Source organism: Acinonyx jubatus, chromosome C1, assembly GCF_027475565.1.
Source record: "Acinonyx jubatus isolate Ajub_Pintada_27869175 chromosome C1, VMU_Ajub_asm_v1.0, whole genome shotgun sequence".
In the NCBI taxonomy this organism is placed as follows: domain Eukaryota; kingdom Metazoa; phylum Chordata; class Mammalia; order Carnivora; family Felidae; genus Acinonyx; species Acinonyx jubatus.
This window is the reverse complement of record NC_069381.1, coordinates 177,943,431-177,960,393: the sequence shown is the minus strand read 5'-3', so window position 1 is coordinate 177,960,393 and position 16,963 is coordinate 177,943,431. Positions and strand designations below refer to the sequence as shown.

Sequence of the window (16,963 nt, the reverse complement as noted above, 5' to 3'; positions counted from 1 at the left end):
ATTTATATATTTTTGGAATTTATTTGCTAATATAATAAATATTATGTTGTCTGTATTTGTAAGGGACATTGGTCTAGTTCTTTTTTTGTGTTTGTGTGATGTCTTTACTACATTTTCTTAATGATTATACTAGCCTAATAATACCAGTTAGGCAAGGATCTCTCTCTATTCACTGAAATATTTTATGTAAACTGGGGTGGGAGGAGGCTATTTCTTCTTTCACTTTTGACAGAATTTAGCAGTTAAACCTTTTGAACCTGGGTTTTATTTTGGGAGTTTGACAACAAATTGAATTTCTTTATTAGTAAGTGCCATATTCATTTCATCTTGTGTCAGTTTTGATAAATTGCATTTTTAAATGAATTTGCCCATTTTATTGAAGTACTTGAATTGGTTGTTTTTGTGATTGTTTTTTAAATTTTCAAAGTTTTTGTTGCATTGCAATTAAAATATTGGTTGTATCGTTTCTACTCTGGAATTTATTGACATTTTCTCTATGTGCTAATACGTGATCAATTTCTATGAGTCCTATGTTTAATTGAGATTAAATTATATCCTCTAATATTGGGCGTTAAGTGCTGGTATATTTTATAAAATCTATGATCTTTTTATAATTTTGTTTAATTTCTGTTTATTCTTTGTTCTCTTGACTTTTGTTGGACTGATATTAGTATTGTTAAGTTCTTCTCATATATATGTGTGTGTGTGTATACATACATTAATATGTATGTGTATATATATATATGTGTGTGTGTGTATGTGTGTGTGTATGTGTGTGTGTGTGTATAGTATCAGAATTTTCTTATCTTTTATTTAGTCTTTGGGAGTCACTTTGCTTTAGCTATGCCTCTTGATTAGAGTATTGACATGGGTTTTACTTTGTGAGACGATTTATAGTTTTTTGTTTGTTTTATAAGTGTCAATTTACATTCTCCTTTATTGATATAACAGATATGCTTGGTTTTAATTCTATCATGATAGTTTTGTTACGATAATTTTTGCCTTCATGTTATATATACTTTGTTTCTCTATGTGGTTTGTTTTCTTTGTCCCAATGTTATTGCTCTTGTATTTATGAAGTGTATATTTTTATTCACTTGGCTATGTTTATACTAATAACATTATGTAGAGTTCTTATCCTTTTTCCCTGCTTAAACTTTTGACATTGGGATTTGTAGCTATAAAAATATCTCTGGACTCTGCTATGAACTGAAATATGTCCTCCCCAAATTCACACACTGAAACGTCAAACCCTAGTATGATGGTATTTGGAGGTGGGGCCTTTGGGAGATCCTGTCTTAGATGAGTTCATGAGGGTAGGTTCTTCATGATGGGATTTAATGCCCCTAGAAAAAGAGATACTACAGAACTCCCTTTACCATGTAAGGGCATAGCAAGAAGGTGACCATCTGCAGCCAGGAAGAGCCAGCCTCCAGAACTTTAAGAAAATACATTTCTGTTGCTTAAGCTCTCCAGTCTATGGCACTTTTGTTATGGCACCCCAAGCTAACAAAGAGATGCTCTTCTATACCTATGTAAAGATCCCTGAGCTTATTTGACTTTTCCTTCCTCTCTTCTTCCACATTTTTAATTGTATCAATTATACCTGGTCAATACGTGTGTTAGTGTTTATATTGGCTATAACCTTTGTTCCAAACATCTAGTCTTTGATATGTGACTATATTCAATGCACACATTTTGCTAAAATGTCTAGTATCATCTCTTGGTTTACTGAAGCTCATTTTCTAGAAGATTTCTCAGGAGTATTGTAAACACGGTTCTTCTTGTGTTCTTGCATGTTCTGTGGCTGGCTTCCTAAAGACTAGATCCTTGAAGGGAAATTTGGCTCTTTGTAAAATCATTGTGTTATTCTTCTATGTATTTGAATTCTTTATTGATTTGCATTGCCTATTTCTGTCAAGAATCAAGGAATCTGACACCAGATTTTGTTCCCCTTTGTTAGTAAGCATGGTCTTTTTGCTTGAAGTCTGTAAACCCTGTTTTGTTTATTGCCTAACAGTTTTGATGGGACTCATCTTGGAGTTTAAGTTTTTAGGTTAATGTTCACTGATAGATCTATAAGTTTTTTCAAGGTGCAGATTCAGGTATACTTTTATTTATTGTATGCTTTTTTGTAGATTATACAGTGCACACTATTCTTTTCCATTGTTTTGCTTTTCAGAGTCTAAATATATACATAAAAGTACGTTTGCATGTGGGGTGTGTGTGTGTAGATAGAGCATAGAAAGGACAAAAAATTAAGGGGAGTAAAACATTCTAAGAGAAAATGTTAGATAAAAAAAGATATTCAAAGTCAGTTTTACTGTATTTGAAAATTATTACATAGATTGTCTAACTCATATTTTTAGTTATGGAGTATTGCTCTTGCTTTGTGGTTTTCCCTCCCTCTTTTTTTTTTTGGCAGGAGTAGATTTTTATCAGCTTCTCTCCCCCCCCCCCCCCCCACACACACCAAGCAGGACTTCTCCAATTCCAATCCAACATCCTAAGGTTCATCTAGGCTTCTACCTTTCCGTATTTCTAACTTTTTTCCCAAATCATGGACAACCTGGTTCTCATTACTTAAAATATATTTACTAATTTGTTCAATGCTAGTGTTCGCATTAATCCATGCAGTAGCAATGGAGGCTCTCTGAGGCAAGTCTAGAGAAAGTTGGCTGGTATTTTTAGGAGACAGAGAAAAGCACACAAGGCAAGAGCATGATGAACATGTCAGAAATGGATAAAAGTTGATCTCAGAAAGTTACTCTAGGGCTTAGATTCAACTGTGAACTGTAAACTGGTGCAGAAATACGTTACGGGTGTCCACTGCGCATTCTTACCCAGGATTGGAGCAGTCATGAACAAAAGAACGAATAATTAGAATTTCATACTATATTTGTTTTCAAATATTATCTAGCTTGAATGTGATTCATTTCCTCTTAGGAAAATGGGGACCCAGAGTTTGTTTTGGCTCTGTTCCTAGTAGTCAGAATTTGTGCTCACTTGCCTCACATGCTTCTGTGGCAGTTTCCTGAGGTAATTTCCAGAGAACATAGTTTTTGTTTGTTTGTTTGCTTGTTTTAACTTGTTTGATTTTGTTTTTGAAGATACCCTAGACAGATAACTAAATGTGATTAAGAAAATATTAACCTTTTTTTCAGGTACACATTTCTGGAAATTATTTGACCTTTTTTTTTTAAATGTAAATCTCATCAAGATGGTTCAGATCAGTCCTATGGAGCACACTTAGGGAAACAGTTGGGCAAATTCTAAGCCAATAAGAAATTTCAGATTTAATGCAACTCTTTTTCAAGGAATAAGAAATATAAAAAGGCTTGTTGAAGAGAACAATACTATTAGCACCAGATTTGAGTAAGGAAATACCTTCTTAGGTGGGCTTAGCATAGATAGAATGTATTTCCCAAGAAAATTTGTCCCCTTTAATAAAGACACATAGACTCAGAATTTGGTGAAATTAATCTCTCAAATTCATTGCATTCAGTGAATCTGTATGATTAAATAAATGGAAAGGCAGACAACTAATATAAATATATAATAACTGAAATAATATTATTATAAGAGTGAGAATCTTCCTCTGTCTGTCTGAAATCTAAAAGCCAATGTTTAGAATGGTATTCATTTTCATAAACTTGGTGTAATGTTTCCAAAGATGGAATTTGTCAGGAATAGTGTAAGCTCTGACTCTCTCCACTGAATCAAAGTTACCAAAGAAACTGTATTAAATAGCTTGATTATAGAGGATAGGGATTTGAAACATATTTCTTGACTGCTTTTTCCCACCATAACCTTAAGGCCAAAATAAAAGGTAGCATTATGAAATTTTTAAGCCTTCCTTTGAAACAAGAGTCATAATTTTAAAAAGAATGTTAAATAGATTATTAAAAGAAGATGGAAATTCTGATTTAGTCAGTCTGCCATTTTGCCTGCTGCTCTGCCATTTCAGAGTCTTAATTTTGACTCTAAAATGCTTGGTAAGTTCTCACCTGCAGAATTATGTGTTAATACTGTGGATTTTCATACAGAAAGAGCATTCTTCAGAGTTGCCTTATCTTTAATGCAAATTTTAAATGACTTTCTGTGACTTGTTAATTTATCAAATGAATGGTAGTAAAATATTTGCTTATAAATTCTGACCTACATAGATTCAAATGAAGTATGGAAATAAATTAGATATTATTAATTATGTTTAAGTGTGTATTTAAAAGAAATTATAATTTAAATTATAAATTATATGTAGGTAGGGTTCAATTGGTTTCATCAAAAAGAATAGTCTTGTCTGTGTATCCAAAAGAGTAGCTTAGTAATTGTCCACATAGCTTGAAAATTTGTGAGGGACAGAAGCATGAAAAGAAAGAGATTGAGGGAGAGATTGAGAGGGAAGAAGGGAGATTGTTATGTTTGCGAAGGCACTGCACAGCACTGTGATGCTTCATGAGGAACACTGATGTAACTGACTGCTAGTCACCTACAATTGCATCACACATCTTGAATCATTTAAAAACTCCTGTTTAAAACATGCAGTGAAATTTCAAAACCTGATATAAACATTGGTAAAAATTATTGAAGTTTCATTACTTCCTGTTTGCGTTCAGTGAATCTGCATGATTAAATAAGTGGAAAGGTGAACGACTAATATAAATATATAATAACTGCAACAATATTATTATAAGAGTGAGAGCCTTCCTCTGTCTATAGAAAAATCCAACTTTAGTGTGTATGTGTGTGCGTGTGTGTGTGTGTTCAAACTTGTATGCATACAGATCTTGGGTATTGAAGGGAAAGAGACTGGGGCTTGCTCTCCCATTCTAAGTGAATGCCCTTGATAAATTCACCAGTTCTTAACACTACAATTCCCACATCTTACCTCAAAGTATTGCAGAACATCCTCTCAACAAATATATTTTTGTACAGGGACCAGCTCACAGTAACATGCAAAGTGGTTTGTATGCATCCTTTTTCACTGTTCAGTGACATCACATTGGCAGCTTGAAAGCAGCCTTAGGGGGAGTATTCACAGCACAAAAACCAAGACATCACATTTCCCCCTGCCCAGACAGTTTTCATAGCACACAACTGAATGGTTCATTGTATGTACGCAATGAATAGTAGTTCCGTAACTATTTTTAAACCATTTACATGGTAGCTATATCTAGACTCCTTTATAAATAATGAATCTACACAAACATCTAAGAGATTTTGCGGAAAAGTAACCCTAATTTAAGGATTGAAAGTTAGTAATATGTAGAAATAAAAATGACAGCAAATATTTTGAAATCCTGAATATTTAAATTAAATAATTGTCAGTGATTCTTTCAATAGAGACACATGTATATGAATTAGACATTTTTCTAGTATAAATTAGACATTCTTCCTAGAACTTTGAAATTAATATAGTTTATTATATAAGTGTCTCATTCTAAATGATTTACTTTAGTTATTTATGCTTTCTTTTGGAGTTCAGCTGTTCATGCTTTCATCCTTCTATGTATATTTTGTTAGTTGTATGCATATTCCTTTGGAGACTATGGTTTTATGCGATCCTCAAAATAAAAATTCTCTAAATTCTTAAAACACAAAATAAAGCATATTTTAATGTCACATTAAAGTGCTTTTTTCAAGGCAAAAACATAAGGTGAATCAATTTCTGTATTGCAATTGACAGGGCAATACTCTAGATTCCCATTAAGTCCAATCCTATAATGATGATAACATTTTTTTTTTTACCTTTGCTTTATACCGTGCTGTGAATTTCAATAGAAATTCTGGTTCCAAATGTGCTTAATGGATTTTTTTCCTGCAACATACACATTTAGTTGTGAGTGGGTAACTCTATGTACTAGCTTTGAAAGAAGGATAAAATATTGTAGATTATTATTATTATTTCAATGAATTGTGTGAATTGTACTTGGAGGTAGAATCAGAAGTGCAGTGAAAGTACACAAAGAAAAAATAAATCAAGTAAAATATATAGCGCTGTGCAAAGTAAGGTTCTTTCCTCATGAAAGGAAAGTACATACCCTTTCCTGGTGATTTTTCTCTGTTGTTAAAAAGAAAGTTGCTGATATCCATGTGTGCTTGCCATAAAATGCCTTTTTTTATACATTCTCTTTCCTTGGCCACTTTTGTTGTTTTTCCGTATTCTTCGTAATGTGAGAATCATTTGTTAGCTCTAAATGAAAAGTTTGCAATGGCAATGCTAATTTATTTGTCTAGATTTGTAAGACCTTGGATTTGCAATAAAACTGCTGTTGCTACAAAGAGTGGGTGCGATATAAAGTACACTTCCACCTAAAAAATAATTGTAAAGCGTTTTGGGGAGTGTTTTTATTATATTTTAATAATCACATTTGACCTTGGCCCCCTGATCAGAAAGTTTTAGAGTAGGCGAGTACCTCTATCTCAGTGAATACCACTGAAATAAATGTCAGTCTGGATTTAGTCTTTGAAGCCATCTCATTTGCTTTGAGTTTCTTAATCCAGTTAAGTTTGTTTTCTAGTTAAGAAGTCATTATATTCTTTAATGTTTGGTTTTGAAAAAGATTATATGAAAATTTGTGCTTTCAGCCCAATAGAGAAACATACACTGGATTAGCCCTTCCACCATAAATAGCTAAAAATTAAATAAAATATAAGAAAATTACTAGTTTTTTCATTGTCTTATAGAGAGCACCGGATTGTAAATTTAATGTATACTTTTAGAAAGCAGATCACTGTTTGCCAATAGCCAGAGGAGAGGAAGGGAATTGACCTCACAGGAATATAGGGAAATTTCGTAGAAAGATAAGCATGTTCTAATTAACTTTGTTGGCTGTTACACAATATGTACATTAGCCACAATTGATAAATTATACATGCAAAGTTGGATGATTTTATTGGATGTAAATTATATTTTGATGAAATAATATAAAATCACTTATAGGCAAAAATATAAAGAGTCAAACCTATGTTATATCTAGAAAAATGCAGTTGAATCAACCATCCTGGTTTTGCAATAACAGATTTTTCTTAGATATCAGAAACAGACACAAATGCACTATAGGTAAAAATAAAAAGTCACTTTTAAATTGAATTTTCTCAAAAATAAATTCCTGCTCTTTAAAACATTTAAGAAAATGAAAACACAATGTCTTCAGCTCAAAGAAAAGAAACACAAATGTGTGTATATACATCCATGTCCTTATCCATCTCTTTCTATGGGTAGGATAAAGCACTTTTATTTTTCAAAAAGATTTTAGACCCCAGTAATAAAACAAAGATCTCCTGTTTAAAATAGAGAAATAATGCAGCGGGCATTTCAAAAAAAAAAGATAATATAGTAAGAGCCAATAAACAAGATCAAAATTAAATTGTTCAATAATTTTTGTCATCAAGGAAATGCAAAGTAAACCATAATTAGATGTTATTATGAACCCACTAGGATGATTAAAATAGAAAAGACTGGTAATACCAAGTGTTGGGAGAAATCATACTCAAAAATGTATGCTAGGAGTTTAAAATGCTAGAACCACTTTGGAAAACCTTCGGCAGTTTATCCAAGAGAAATGAAAACCTATATCTACACAAAAAGACCCTTAGTGATATATTCAAATAAACTTATAATATCCCTCATTATTAAAAGAAAAAGTTCAATCAGTACAGCCAGAATAAATTGAACATTCCACAGAGGAAAACAAAGAGAACAATTAGAGCAGACTTCTCCTCAAAGAATGCAAGTGAAAAGACAGTGGAGCTACAATTTTAAACTACTTAAAGAAAAACAAACAGAGCCCTGTCAATATCGAATTCTATATATAGCAGAAGTATCGTTCCAACATGATGGTGAAATAAAGACTATTTTGAAACATGCATAAGGTGACACAATTAATCGCCAACAGACCTGAATTCCAAGAAATGTTAAAGAGAATCCTCTGCAGAAGAAAAAGCCCACTCAGATGGAAGTCTGAATCTACAGGAAGAAATAAAGCTCACTGAGAAAAAGTAATTATGTGGATAAATTTGTCATTTTTAAAATTCTCTTCAAAAGACCAGTAACTATTAAAACAAAAATATTAACAACATATTGTGAGATTTAGAACATTTGTGGAAGTAAAATATGTCACAATAACATAAAAACCAGTAGGGGGAAGCAAGTGTAATGTTAGAGCATAACATATGGTTCTTACATCATATGTGAGATGTTATATTATTAGTTGAAAATAGAATGTGGTATGTTAAAGTCATATAAATGTAAACTCTAAAGCAGTCATTATTACCTATAATGAAAAGTAACAAAGGAAGATGGCAGAAATATGTGGAAAAGAGAAAAATAACAAAGAATTAGTGTAAAACAAATAGTATACTGGTAAATTAAACTCAAATGTATCGATAGTTAGATTAAATGTAAATGTAAATAGTTATATTAAATGTAAACACCCCAATTAAATGGCAGAGGTTTTCAGGTTATATGGAAAAATCAAGACACTGCCTAAACAAAATTCAGTTTAAACATAAATATAGAAATAAATTATATACATAAGGATGAATATGTGATATAGCATCCTAATGCTAAACAAAGGAAAACTGGAATGGATATAGTAACAATACACAAAAAGCAAAAACATGTTAGCTGGTATAAAAAGGGAAATTTTATACTGCTAAAGGGTCAATTCTTTATGATGATATAAGAATCTTAAATATTTATACACCAAATTAAGGAGAATCACAATCCACAAAATGAAAACTGATACAACTGCAAGAAGAAACACAGTGGCCACAGTGTTGGCCAGAGGTTTCAACACTCCTCTCTGTGTCTGTTGCCAAGTACATTGTTTTTTAAAACTATTTCACAGGCAAAAAACGGACGAAAGAAAAGAGAAATTTTACTAGAGTGTATATATCTACACAATATCTATAACATTTGATGATTATATTATGTGAATCGTCTACATATGCTTTACTGTTGTTTTTCTCTGCCAAATTTAGAAGTATATTAAAATCTAGACATATATTTCTAGTTAATTTTTAACAAATTTCATCAGGTACATTCTAATGTTTGAAGGTACATAATGTTTGAAGTATTATGAAGTGACAAGCCACATGAGACTAACATAGCACACTTACTACTGGTGAAAGGCTAAGAGTAGGTTTTAGTGAGAAAGTCAAATGAGGGTGTTAACAGAGCTGCACAGAGCATCAGTGCCATGCTAGGGAGGATGTGCCTTGACCAAAGTATAAACCTGTTCCTTAGCGAAGAAAGCAGGATGCGTGTTTTCTGTGAATATGCAGAATCCAAGAGGCACAAGGCCAGAGCCAAGATGAGTATGCCTGTTCTTCTGTTGCCAGATTTACTGACCAGACAAGCCACCACACCTTTCCTAAAACAAAATTGAGAAAATGGACAGAAAGACAATGGAAGTGTTCCACTAATGAGCTTCATCAACATGAAGGAAAACATTAACAATAAATGAGAAATACTGTTTGAAAGGACTTTCCAAAATGTCTACCACTAAATGACACTCAAAAGTGGAATATTTTTCCATTATCAAAATATTTTGAAATATGATAATTAGTATTAGGATTTAGCTGCATAACCCAGATTAGAGTACCATACTTGACTTGTGTGTATGTAAGAAAATATTCTCAACATTTTTCTGAATATATGTAATTCAGATAAAGTGCTGGAAACACCATCTAAAAATAAAGACGTCAATCACAGATGTTTTATTTTTTCACAAAATATTCCATAGAAGGTACACAGATTGAGTCATTGAAATGTGTTTCACACAAATTTCTACTGGAAATTTTGGTAACAGTCTTTCTGGAATTAGAATACACTCTGAAAGGTAGTAATTTTAGTATATTAATCAGTAAAGTGTCTGTGGCATTTTGATGAAATTTAATCTGGAGTGTAATGTGAATAATATCAGATGGATTCTCCCAGACACACAGATAAAATATAACAAATCAAATTTCTCTTTTAACTGCAAGTGTTGGCAAATAGCGGGGCATCAACCGATTTTGAAACCTGAGGTGAATGTTGACAAAATGAAAGAGACACATGAGGAAAACCTTTTATAAGACCAAAGAATCTTAGCATGAACATACTTTGAAAAAATTGAACTAAAGACAAAACCTAGGTTTCAAAGATTAACATGGAACCCTCGAGGATTGCCTTTTGCAAACTATCAGTTATTTGCATGTGCCCTCTTCTTACTCTCTTGTGTGTCTTTCACAATGGAGCAATGGCTCTTCTTTGAAAAAACTCAACCTACAAAATGTCCAATTCTTTATGTTTTCCCTGTCTTATCATGACGTTTCAGAAATGGTATTTACCTATGTCAAAGGTCAAACTAAGCAGACAAAATATGCGTGTCTGTTTTGTTGAAAATAATTGGGATAGAAAAAGATACAGATGGAAATGCACCAAGTGTTCAAAACTGATAAGGCTAAATGGAAAACACAATAAAAATCATAGAGAACAAAGGAAGTAAATGAGCTCTTTTAATATGTGAGGAATAAAGGGACTGCTTGTGAATTAAAGGTTAAGTTGAGGAGGATAAAGCATGCTAAACCTGATATACAGAGAACTTAAATCAATCACTGACTTCATTATTCAATTGAGAAAAATAAGGGATCCTACAATTTTGATGCTTTTTGGCACACACACACACACACACATATATATGTGTGTGTGTGTGTGTGTGTGTGTGTATACACATATATATACACATATACACATATGTGTATATGTATATGCGTATTTATACTGTATGTACACACACATTCATCTTTTCAGTTAAAATTCCTTTCTATAGCATCATTGGCTAAATACAGTTTATTAACCATTGATATTACTTGGAAGAGCAGAAATTCTTAATAATTCCTGGCAGTTTAATAAAATATTGGATTTTAAATCTATAGCAATATCAAAATATTGTAATATAATTACTTTGAAAATGATCTTTCTATCAAAAATGATATAAATATGAAAAATCCTTTCTGTGAAAAATATTTCAGTGTGTTTAATTTATCTCCCTTAGGATATCAACTGCAAATAGATAATGTGGTGATACCCAGTATTCCCCTTGACTGCACAATGTAGAATGAGCAAAAAAGTATTCAGTCATTTCTTTTGCCTTCACAGGAAACTTTAAGCATAATGTCATATTTTGAAGCCAGACAAAAGTGCTTAAGGTAACATTTATTTGATTTTATTACTGACAGTTGAAACAATATGAGTTTTTGGAACCCAACATTAGATTGAATGACACTGTGGACCACCTGTCAAAGCTTTGAGTGTAGTTTGAAAAAGTCATGTTCATACTGAAGTTAGGTTCTAGGCAGAGGAACTATAAATTGCTTCACAATGTATTTATTCTCAGACCTTTAAACTGCATAATAAATACAACTTTTATTCATTTGAACACAAATTCAGTTTTTCCATTTGGGGCATTATGTTTTGCTAAATCATGGTCCAAATATCATTTGTGGATCTTTACTAATACTTAATACCTGTTGTGGACTGAACCATGTCCCTCTAAAATTTGTATGTTGAAGCCCTAACTGTCACTGTAAGTGTATTTGGAGATTGGGTCTTTAAAGAGGTAATTAAGGTGAAATGAAGTCATAAGAATGGGACCCTAAAGCAAAATGACTGGTGTCATTAAAAAAATGTTTATTAATTTTGAGAGAGGGAAGGGCCGAGAGAGAGGGTCAGAGAGAATCCAAAGCAGGCTCCCCGCTGTCAGTTCAGAGCCTGACATAGGGCTTGATCTCACCAAGAGTGAGATCATGACCTGAGCCAAAACCAAGAATCAGGTGCTTAACCGACTGAGCCACCCAGGTGCCCCTGTCTGGTGTCCTTATAAGAACAGACACCAGGGATGCATATACCTAGGGAAAGATGGTGAGAAGATGGCCCTCTTCAAGCTGAAGAGAGGCCTCAGCAGAAAGCAAATCTGCTGTCACCTTGATTTTGAACTTCCATCCTTGAGAACTGTGATAAAATAAATTTCTTTTGTTTAAGCCTCCTTGTCTGTGATATTTTGGCATGATATCCCTAGAATATTACCTATGAAGCAGGCTTAATTGATTTCATTTTCACTATGATCAATGCATGGACTAAAATCGAGCATCTCTTTTGTATAGATAAGGGGAACTAGATTGAAAAGTAAATCCCCTGAGTACATACAGCTAGTAAATGCACTTGAATTTAACGCAGATAGTTTGGATCCTGGAACCCTGGAGATTCTGCATCTGCTGCCGCTGTTCTGTTCTGTCCTGTCTAGTATTCCCATCTGTTCCATGTCCAGTATTCCCATCTGTTCCATGTCCAAGTGGTACTGATACTCTCCTGTATCCCCCCTGTTGTTTTTCAGTTACAAGTACCTCCTATTTCCTTCCCCTAATTCAAGAATAACACCTTCGTTTTCTTTTCACGTCCTGCTATCTACAATATACAAGGTAAAATTACTAACTTGTAACTTTTAATTTTAAAATCATTTCAGACATACAGAAAGTTGCAAGAATAGTACAAAAATTCTCATATATTCTTCACCCAGATTTCCCCCCCTTCCCCTTTCTCATGTTCAGGAATAAATTACTGATGTTATATCTCTTTTTCTCTAAGTACCTCATTGAGTATATAGCACACTTAACAACTTTAAGCAATTAACTGATTTTTATGTAATTTGAAGACATTATTCAGGTTTTGGCAACTGTCTGAATCATCCATTCAAATCAGAAGAAAATCCTGGATCATGTATTGCTTTCAGTTATCATATCCTGAGTCTCTTTTATTTTGGGACATTATTATTTTTTTAGAGGTTATGTCAGTAATTTTTCATAAAATGCATTTCTCTTTGGTTGTTTGATGTGTCCGGATTAGGTTATGGATATTTTGTCAGGAATACCACAGAAATGATGTTATGATGTCCTCAATACCTGTGCCAGTTAGCACACGGTATTGATGCGTTTCATTACTGGTTATGTTAACTTGATCACTTTATGATGTTGCTCCTGTCATGTTTGTTCATTATCTTGTGAAGAGTTATACTGAGATGATATAAATATTTTGTGACACTTCAGTATGTCACTTAATACTTCTCGTATCCATTTATGAGTTTTGCCTGCATGAATGTTGATAGTTGCCAAATGGTGACTTTTTGGATATTTTTATTCCTTCTATTTTATTACTTGACCCTCAGCTGTAAAAAGGGCTTTTCATATAAATATAGACCTATAAAATATTATTAAAATTATGTAATAGATTGATATACTTAAGAGGTTATAATATTTACCATCATTTAATTTGATGCTGAATTGAACCATATTTGGCCACTGGAGCTACTTCAAGTTGGTTTTTGTGTCCTTTTATGTGTCTTAGTTTGAGTACTTCCTTACATTCATTCACAAATAACAAGATTATCCAGGTTCATTTACTTTCCCTGCTCTAACGTGGAATCAGGCATTTCTGCAAAAAGTCCTAGTTTCTATTATTGAAGAGTTACTATTTAGAAAGCAAGGAAGGTCTGGCTGTGATATGGCTGTGATTGTTACTTGATTGTCATTGCTTCTAGTGTCCCTCAGAGGGCAGAAACAGGAACTGAGACTTCATTAATTCTTTTTATTTTTAAGTTTATTTATTTTTATTTTTATTTTGAGAGAGAGAGAGTACATGAGCAGGGGAAGGGCAGAGAGAGACAGAGAGAGGGGATCCCAAGTACCCAAGCAGGCTCCCCACTGCCAGCACAGAGCCCAACACTGGGCTTGAACCTATGAACCCACAGGATCATGACCTGAGCCGAAGCCAAGAGCCAGACATGCAACCGACTGAGTCACAGGCTCCCCATGAATTGTTTCTTTATCTTCAGCAAATCCAATCATAAGTTGGATTTCCCTTGCCACTATTCCATTTCAACCACTTTTGGAGGGGACGCCTTTTATTTCTTGATTTAATTTCATAATTTTATTTCATGTCATTTTTTTTTTTAGTTTATTTACTTTTTTTGAGAGAGATAGAGACAGCACGAGTGGGGGCGGGTAGAGAGAGAGGGAGAGAGAGAATCCTGAGTAGGCTCCACACTGCCAGCACAGAGCCCCACATGGGGTTTGGAATTGCAAAACTGTGAGATCATGACCTGAGCTGAAACCAAGAGTCAGACACTTAACCAACTGAGCCACCTAGGCACCCTTCATTTATTTTCTTAATACTTCTGCTTCTTAAGTCCCTTTTATAAGTTTTCATTCCAGTCTTTTCTTCCTTGACATTTGTCTTCAATGTGATACAGATAAGATAAAGCAGAGCCTGACTACCAAAGTATATTTGTGAAATCTTAGAATGTGAAGAAATCATTCCTTCATGAAGGAATGCTTTCATGAAGAAAGCATTCCTTCATGATCGAGAGGGACGGATTTAAACACAGATATTTTGACTCATAGTTAAGCATTTTCTCGGTATGCTTAAGGAAAAGCATTTCAAAACTCAGTCATTGTTATGGGTTGAATAGCAAAAAAGATGTTGGCATTCTAAACCACAGTGCCTATGTATTTGCCTTATTTAGAAATAGAGTCTTTGCAGATGATCAAGTTAAGATGAGTTCATTAAAGTGAGCTCTAACCCAATATGACCGTACCTTTCAAAAAGCAGGGTGGGATTTGAACATAGAGACAGACAGACAGACAGACACACACACACACATGCACACACACCCACACACACACAGAACCCCAGGGAAGATGAAGGCAGCAGTCAGGGAATGCATGTACAAGCTAAGGAACACTAGTGACTGTGTGTAGACCACCAGACCTAGGTGAGCGATATGGGCTGTGAGGCTCCCTTACAGCCCTTAGTAGGAGCCAGCCTTCCTAACGCGCTGATCTTGGAGTTCTAGCCTGCAGACCGTGAGACAAAAACTTTCTGTTGGTTAAGGCACACAGTTTTTCATACTTTGTTATGGCAGTGCAGCAAACTAACAGAACTAAAAAGTAGGGTGTTATCAAATTTCCACACTATGCTACATATCTGTATAGATCATAAATAGTGCTAAGTGTTTCCTTTCTATTTAACTCATTTGCAAGCGTAGGGGGGAAATGATGTAATTCATTATATACTTAATGGTGCAGACATTTAAAATATCAACCATTAATACCATGCATTAGAATAAAAACAAACTACACCATAAGCTAAATAAGTAATTAGAACAGTAGGTCATTATAAGAAAACAGAATATGTTGTGCTTGGGTAAAAATATCTATCTCTGGATTGAAAATTTTCTATTAAGTAAAAAAGAAGGATTTTAATGACATAATGTAAATGCTTGCCTAACTAAAGAGAAAAATTGGCAGGCAGAGGGTTTAGAGAGAAGTGCACACCTCGATTATTTTGAAGGTGTTTCTAAATTTATTTTAGAATTTCATTTGGTTTAATTAAATGAAAGGGCTCTCATGACTCTGGGCATACCAGTGGGGATCAGTGAAAGTTGTTCATCTTTTGGTTCTATGCATAAAATTTGCATGGTGAGGTTGCTTCTATATTTTAAAGATGAACACTAAAAGTGGAAACTGCTCTACTGCATAAAGAGGAATAAAATGTTCCTTAAGTCCTTAGAGAATTTATTTCCTATTGTTCTCCCCCCCTCCCCAGTTTTAATAAAATATACCCCCCTTGGCTCCCAGAATTTAAATCAGTTTTACATTGAAAATTTTTAAATCTTTTATTAAGTTCACCTATATAAACGAACCATTATAAGTTTATTGAGATCTTAGAAATCCTAACATACCAACAGATTTGCTGAAAAACTACCAAGGAATGGACTCAGAAAAGATGTGGCATATTTATTCACTAAAATTTCTCTCTGCATCATTCTTAGTAATTTTATCTTGGTGATAATAGAAAAATTATTAGAAGGATTTAATGTTTTAATGTTTTCATAAGAAAATTAACCTGAAGTTTCTAAGCCACTTTTTGACATCTTTACCAGAGTAGCAGGGTTATAAAGTGGTGCACGTGAAATTATTTGGTGAACTGTGAGGTGGTTTATAAATATTAGCTGTGTGATTATTTTACCTAAACTATATACCCGCAAGAAAACTCTCCACAATCTCACTTATGACAAGTGTGTTGGTACTTTCCGTTATACTAAATGATTTGCACAGTATTAAATACACGATGTCCTTTTAGACCTCATGCTTCCCTGTCTTCTATTCCCTTACTCGAGACTAGTCTTTTCTTTTTCTTAGTTGCCTGTTAAATAGCTGTTTTTCCATTGCTATGCAGCTCAAATTGTACTGTTTTTTTGAAGCTTTTTTGGTTACTTTCTTTCCCAACTCCCCAAAGAAAAGTAGTCAATATCCTGCCCGCTTATTATAACTTGGCCTGTACCTTATTTTGTAATGTTTGTGTTGTAGCCATCTGTGAACATGTCTTTCTCCATTAATGAATGTGTGTTATTTTAGGCTAAGAAATTTTATTCTGGTTATCTCTTTAATAATAAGATGTATCTTAGTGGTACATGATATTCCACAGAAGAACGTTTATTGACTAAAAAGTCATATTTTTTTACATACTAGCTGAAGGTCACAGGTAATTGTATGTACCTCACTCATCCTTCATTTTTATTATTCCTCATAGCTAGACCATTCCTCTCTTATGGATTTTCCAGGGCCGTCATAGTTTATGCTTATTAGCCTAGCATCTAATCTGGTTTAGGCTTTTCCCAGATTTATCATTTTTAAGGGCCATACTTTTGAGTAGTTACTTTAAAGTAAGTTATAACCTATACAACTAACCTATACAACCTCTAATTGGGTGGTTAAACCTCTAATTTGTGTTTTCAGTGTAAACCATGGTTTCATCCAGTTTAAGGCATCGTCTTATCTAGTAACGCTTGAGACATATTGCAGTGAATATCGTCCTCACTTTAAGTGGTGATATATCTGAAAGTTGAGCAGCAATAACTCA

The 16,963-nt window shown here is 33.6% G+C and overlaps 1 long non-coding RNA gene across 3 annotated transcripts in view; it reads left to right on the top strand.

Moving 5' to 3' along the window:
• LOC128314094 (uncharacterized) overlaps positions 1-16,963 on the top strand; it is a 302,527-nt gene that overhangs the window by 63,925 nt on the left and 221,639 nt on the right. The window lies entirely within an intron of this gene.